The sequence below is a fragment of the Arachis ipaensis genome, chromosome B1 (assembly GCF_059453495.1).
Source record: "Arachis ipaensis isolate K30076 ecotype BB chromosome B1, ASM5945349v1, whole genome shotgun sequence".
NCBI lineage: Eukaryota > Viridiplantae > Streptophyta > Magnoliopsida > Fabales > Fabaceae > Arachis > Arachis ipaensis.
In genome coordinates, this window is record NC_142436.1 from 17,531,329 (window position 1) to 17,537,909 (window position 6,581).

At 37.6% G+C, this 6,581-nt stretch overlaps 1 pseudogene; it reads right to left on the minus strand.

The window, feature by feature from the left end:
- Positions 1–482: 482 nt before the first annotated feature.
- LOC148575844 (uncharacterized) lies at positions 483–2,195 on the minus strand (annotated as a pseudogene).
- Positions 2,196–6,581: the final 4,386 nt, after the last annotated feature.

Genomic DNA, 6,581 nt, shown 5'->3' on the forward strand with positions numbered 1-6,581 from the left:
AGAAATTTGATACATGCTAGCATGTCCCAACTTTCTATGCCAAAGCCATTTTTAAGATTCAAAATATGTGAAGCATGTTACATTTTGTTCCTTTAAATCCTCAAGAGTTAATCCATACACATTGTTGCATCTTTTAGCTTCAAGAAGAACATTCTCAGTTTTTTCACACACAACTAAACAAACAGATTTTTTAAAGATAACTTCAAAACCCAAATCACAAAGTTGACTAACACTAAGCAAATTATGTTTCAAGCCATGTACAAGGAGAACATCATTTATACAAGAAGAAAAGTTTTTACCAACTTTTCCAACAGCCACAATTTTTCCTTTTGCATCATCACCGAAAGTGACAAGTCCTCCATCATAGTCATCAAGCTTTATGAAGAAGGTTGCCTTTCCGGTCATATGCCTAGAGCATCCGCTGTCCATATACCACACATTTTCCTTCCTTTTGGATGCTAGGCACACCTACAAAACAATGCTTAAGTAACCTTAGGTATCCAAATCTTTTTGGATCCTTTTACGTTAAACCATCTTCTATGTCCTAAGCCATTGTAATCAAAAACAATTTTATAAACCTTGTCACCAACCATTCTTTCACCGAAAAAGCATTGAATGGGAAAGTGTCCATTCTGATTGCATAGTCTACAAAATCTTGGAGTTGCCTTTTTGTTAAAGTAGGTGGGATCTTGAAATCTTGTGTCATTAGAAGATGAAGCAATATTTTCAAAATGTGAATTTTCAGATTTATGAAACCCCAACCCAGCCTTATCATAAAGAGGTTTTTGACTAGCCAAGATGTGATTTAAACTTTCAGAACTTTGTGTAAATTTGGCCAAGTCTTCCTCAAGTCTTTTAACCTTTTTAAGCAACTCTTCATTTTGTTTAAAACAGTCCACATATGCAAGAACACAATGGTTACTTTCACAGCTCCTAACTTGGGCTCTTAACTGCTTATTTTCTTCAACAAGATCACAAACAGTTTCGGCCTCTCTCACTTTTTCTTTTAGAAAACTGTTTTCGGCCTTAAGAATGGTAATTTGCTATTCAAGTTCTTGATTTTCCAGCAGAAAACATCTTATTTTTTCAGAAAGGTGGTCTATCATAAGATGGAGATCTTCAGTGTTAGGGTTATGAAAGACTACCTGATCTATGTGGTCTGCCATGAGACATGTTTGTGACTTGGTCTCGGTTTCTTCATCATCATCATCAGAGTCATTCTCCAAGTCTTCCCATGTGGCCATCAGTCCTTTCTTCTTTCCTCTTTTTGGCTTTTCCTCCTTTTTCAGCTTGGGACAATCAGATTTGAAATGCCCCATTTCCTTGCAATTATAGCAAGTTACCTTGCTAAGGTCTTTCTTTATTCTCCTTGTGCTGCTGCCTTTGCCTCTGAGCTTAGCCATTTTCCTGAATTTTTTTGCAAATAAAACAAACTCATTTTCAGAAGAGTTATCACTGGATTCATCATCCAGAGGTTTAGTCACAGAAGAAAATGCAATTCCTTTCTTTTTTGTATCCTTTTTTAAATAGGTATTTTCAAAAGCAAGAAGATTTCCTCTCAAATCATCAAGAGTCATGGAGTCTAGACTACTGCTCTCAGAAATAATTAAGGCTTTAGTTTCCCACTCTTTTGTGAGACATCTCAACACTCTTCTCACTAGCACAGAATCAGAATGAGTAATTCCCAAAGCATCTAAGCCAACAATGATAGCATTGAACCGTTCGAACAGTTCATCAATGGACTCTCCTTCCTTCATTGCAAACATTTCATATTCTCTATTTAGCATATCTGTCCGAGTCTTCTTGACAATGGTGGTTCCTTCATGGGTGATTTGCAATTTGTCCCAGATTTCCTTTGCCGTTGTGCATCTTGATACCCGTCGGTACTCCTCGAAGCTGATAGCACAATTGATCAGATTTATTGCCTTGGCATTTAACTCCATCTTCTTCCTATCTTCCTCGGTCCATCTTGCTTCTGGTTTGAGAGAAACAACTCCTTCTGCACTTGTGGTAGTTGGAAATTGAGGCCCTTCGAGAATAATTTTCCAAAGTCTGTAATCCACTGCTTGTACGAATATCTTCATCCTCTCCTTCCAATAGGTATAATTTTTCCCATTGAAAAGAGGGGGTCTGTTGCTTGATTGTCCTTCAGTTAGATTATAAGACACCGCATTTGCGCCACTGTTTTCTGCCATGAGGATCTTTACTCCAAGCTGCAAAGCTTGATCACTTTGAGACCAAGCTCTGATACCAATTGATGGTTTCAGTGGCTAAGAGAAGGGGGGGTTGAATCTTAGCCCCCTTTTTATGTTGCTAACACTTGCTGAACTCAAAGGAGACTTTTCTGTTTTTGCTCGTCACTGGACACGAGCAACTTTGTTTTGTCTCGTCCCTAGCTACGAGACGTTTCTGTTTGTCTCGTCACTTGGCACGAGATAATATTAGTTTTTGCTCCTGTGCAGTAGAAATAGAAATGTAGGAGAGAAGAGTTGAAGATTACACCCAGATATATCCTGGTTCAGCTGCTAAGTGCAGTGCAGCCTACATTCAGTCTCCATCACAAACATGATGGAATTTCACTATAATCAATCTGATTACAACTTGTAAAGTGCTAACCCAACTTACAAGGGGATTCCCACAGAATCATGAAACACAACATAGATGAACAAAGGAACTCTAAGACATCTATGGCTTTTTCTTTTAATTTTGCACTCTCTGCCTTTTTCCGCTCTATGGCTTTTTCATTACAAACCTCACTGTTTGCCTTTTACCATGAGACTCAAGACATGACAAAATTAAACAGAAAATTACAAGACAGAATACATTGAAGGAGAAGAGAAAACTGTTAGCTCAGGTAGCTCTGAGAACTCTGTGCCTTGCACTCTCAAATTTTCTCCTTGCCTCAAACAGTGGTTGTTCCCCCTTTTTAAAGAAGAGGAAAGCCTCCACACTTGAAGCCAAAACCGAACCAACTTCTTCCTCCTTCAACAAATCCAGTTCGGCCACTAAGAGAGATAAGAGATAACCATGTAATAACCAACATGCAATTACCTCTAAACCTTTCTTGATCATCACCCTACATCAATCCGAGCTCTCCATCCTTGGCTTGCTCTCCAAGATGGAATTCTGGCCCTTGATGCTTCATGATGATGATGACTTCATCTGCTTCAATCTCTGCCTTCAACCATCACTTCGCCACTCTAGCTACTCCCTGTGGTGGTTGAGCAGAATCAAAGACAAGCCATGCTTCAAGAATCTCCCTTGCTGGCCGAGATCTTCTTCTTCCTTTTTGAGCATGCAAAGCTCAAGATAACCTCACCAAATCTGACCATATTTGGTAAGTATCTTAGCCACAGCTCATTTTTATTTTAGTATGTTTTCTTGCCATCATCAACTTGATGGTCTTGATGCATGCAGCTTCTTCTTTCTGTTGGTTAGTGAGCGCGGCGTCCATGGTTTACTGGACAAAGACCAAAGAAGAAGCAAGAAAGAGATGAGAGAGAATAAGATATTCAATGGTTTATGATCAAATATTTAATGTAGCAAAGAGAAAGAATAAAAGTGCACTCATGTTTCCTACTCCCCTTTGCTGAGATGCGTGTATAATCATAATAGCCATCAAATCAATCTTCTCTCTCTTTCTTATGTTTCCAAAGCATTAGATTAATTTTGAAATCCATCCAAAAAGGAGAGATGGAGTCCGTTGGAAGCAAGTAGTAACACTTGCTTTTCTTTAAACTTGGTTTCGGACCAAGCTTGGAAACATTCACTAAAATAATATTGGGCTTTGTAACATTGGAATTTATTCTGGCCCAATTGGTTAACATTTGCTTTCCTGATAGAATTGGGATCAAGCAATGATCAAGTAGGAAAGCATTCTTTGGGCTTTGAAGTAACAAACTTTATTTTTGCCCAACTTCTATTGTAACCATTCAGCCAAAATGCAAGAAACATTAATCACAGCTGGTTGCAAATTTTAATTTTGGGCTTGCTGCATTTCATTAATTCTCGGCCCATCATAAAATCTGCACAACAAAATTATTAATTAAGCAAATATGAATTAAGATCAAATTAATAATTTTGTATTTAAATATTTTAATAATGTTTGTTCATCATCAAAAATAAGAGTTTTCCAAACTCATCAATATATATTATCCAAAAGGGAACTAGTCGCAATCCATGGAGTTTAGGCCGACTAGTTTTTAACAAAAGATACAACAAAATTTTTAAGTTAAAATAGCTAAACATCCTATCTCTCAAAATTTACAAAATAAAAGCCTCTAAGGCTATATACAAAAGAAAGAGATAACTACAAGAAGTAAAACAAAAGCAAAACATAGAGCCATCTTCTACTCTGTCACCACATCTGCAAAACTCACCGAAGTATATTGCGACCTGCATTTGAAAAACAACAATATATGGTATAAGAACCAGGGTTCTCAGTATAGTAACAGTGTCCAAAAGATAAGACATAAGATTCCAAAAATTCAAAGGCAATCCCAGAACTTCCCAAAACATAACATTTCAAACTTATAATATATCTTATTCATACACAAATGGGTTATCTAACTTAAGGGATTTCTACCCTAACATTTACCGATGTCCCACAGCCTTCACCAACTTATTTTTCATGCGATCCCATCGCCACCACCTACTGAACCTCCTCAATCTCAGAAGGAAGCACAATTAATGCAGACAAGTAAAACACAAGAAGAGTTCATATACAGCAAGTAATTCAATTAGTGATTAGGCATGTTATTTATTTATACGTAATGAAATTAATCAAAGCAAACAAACACATACAAAATTCATATGATGAATGCCTGTCCTATTGGCCGTGGTATCACTTGTTGGTTCAACTGCCAACTCGACACATCCACATGGGATGTCGCTTTTCTGCCACGCTACTGGAATATAGTGTCTGACCCACTTTTATGTGCCCCTGGGATATACTATCCGGCCCACTCTTATGTGTCCATAGGATATAGTGCCCAACCCACTCTTATATGCCCCTGGAATATAGTGTCCGGCCCAATTTTTTGGGATATAGTGCCTGAATTCACTCTTGTGGCATGAAAGGAATGCGAGCGGGAGATTCCCTCAGAACTTACATTTGAACATAGGCAGGAGACTGCCACAGCCCCTATACCGATGCCGCAACCTCGAAAAGTGGGATCCAACCTCCATCCTTACCAGGCGCATAGCGACTTACCAATCATAATATATCAATATATATTATTTAATTCCAGTGATCACTGTTCATATTCACTAAATTCCTCAACCTCAACCCTTAATAATTTCTTATTCACATTTATTTTCTCAATTCATCATTAATACAACACTTTGCCAATTCGCTCTAGATATTCCATCCGCAGCACGTTACAAACCTTAGTCACAGTCTCTAAAAATAAAAAAAAAGTGTCCTTTTAAATTTACTTAGTACACTATCACTCGTCCCAAAACCTAAACACTAGCTTGGGAGATCCTAAATAAGTGTTGCGAAAGTTTTGAAAGCTAAAGGAATGGTTAAAAACTCAAAAATTCAATTTTTGCAAAACAGGATGGTCATGCATACGCATGCGTTCCGCGTACACATGAATGTTGAAATTTGCATTGTCGTGTATCCGAGCCACCTCCGTGTACGCGAACATGTTGAATAGGGTAGTTAGCCCGCGTCGCGTGTCACCTGCCGCGTACATGAGATTTCAAAAATTGCCATTTTTGCGTACGCATGCCCTCCGCGTACGCGAGAGTATTGGGCAACACCATGGTCTCGCGTACGCATAACATCCCCCACATACGCATGAATGCGAATTTTCCAAAATGCTGATAAGTGCAGAAAACTCAGTTTTTACACGAAATTTCAAATGCGCATAACTTTTTCATTAAAAAGTGTTTTCCGTCCGTTCTTCGAACGTCATAAACTACACGGACCCAACTTTTATTTAAGATAAGTTTCAAAAAATTTGAAGGTCTGAAAATCAAGTTATGCCCTGTTGAAGTTGGTTAAAAATAGATTTTTACCAAAATTTACTGAAAAGCCTCTAGTTTTCAAAACTCCCAAACCAATTTCAATATATACCATACCAATCTCAATACTAACACTTCTACACATATCAAAATGTCCTCAATAATCACAACACCTAAATAATTCAATTTATCAATCTATTAATCTATTCAATCTACAATTCTCGAATCCAACAACATTTTTCCATATTAAATGCCAAAATACCACACGCACAAATATCGTTAATCATCATCAAAGATCCATAATCATCATCATTTCATAGCATCATAACATAGTTCATTCATATAATTCATATCCATACTTAACCATGACACATTCACAATCCTCAACAACAATCAACCATGCACACAATTTACACTTATCTTAAGGCTACTAGCCTAAGTTTCACACAACATTACATATTACCCCATAGCAAATCGAAATCATATATTGGCCGATTTCTTCCAAGCTTCCAAACAAGCCACCAAACCAAAATTCAGCAAGTCTTAGCCACCAAAGCTCAAATCCAAGCATTCCAATCACCAAATTCAAGCTCCAAACAACATGAATTCAA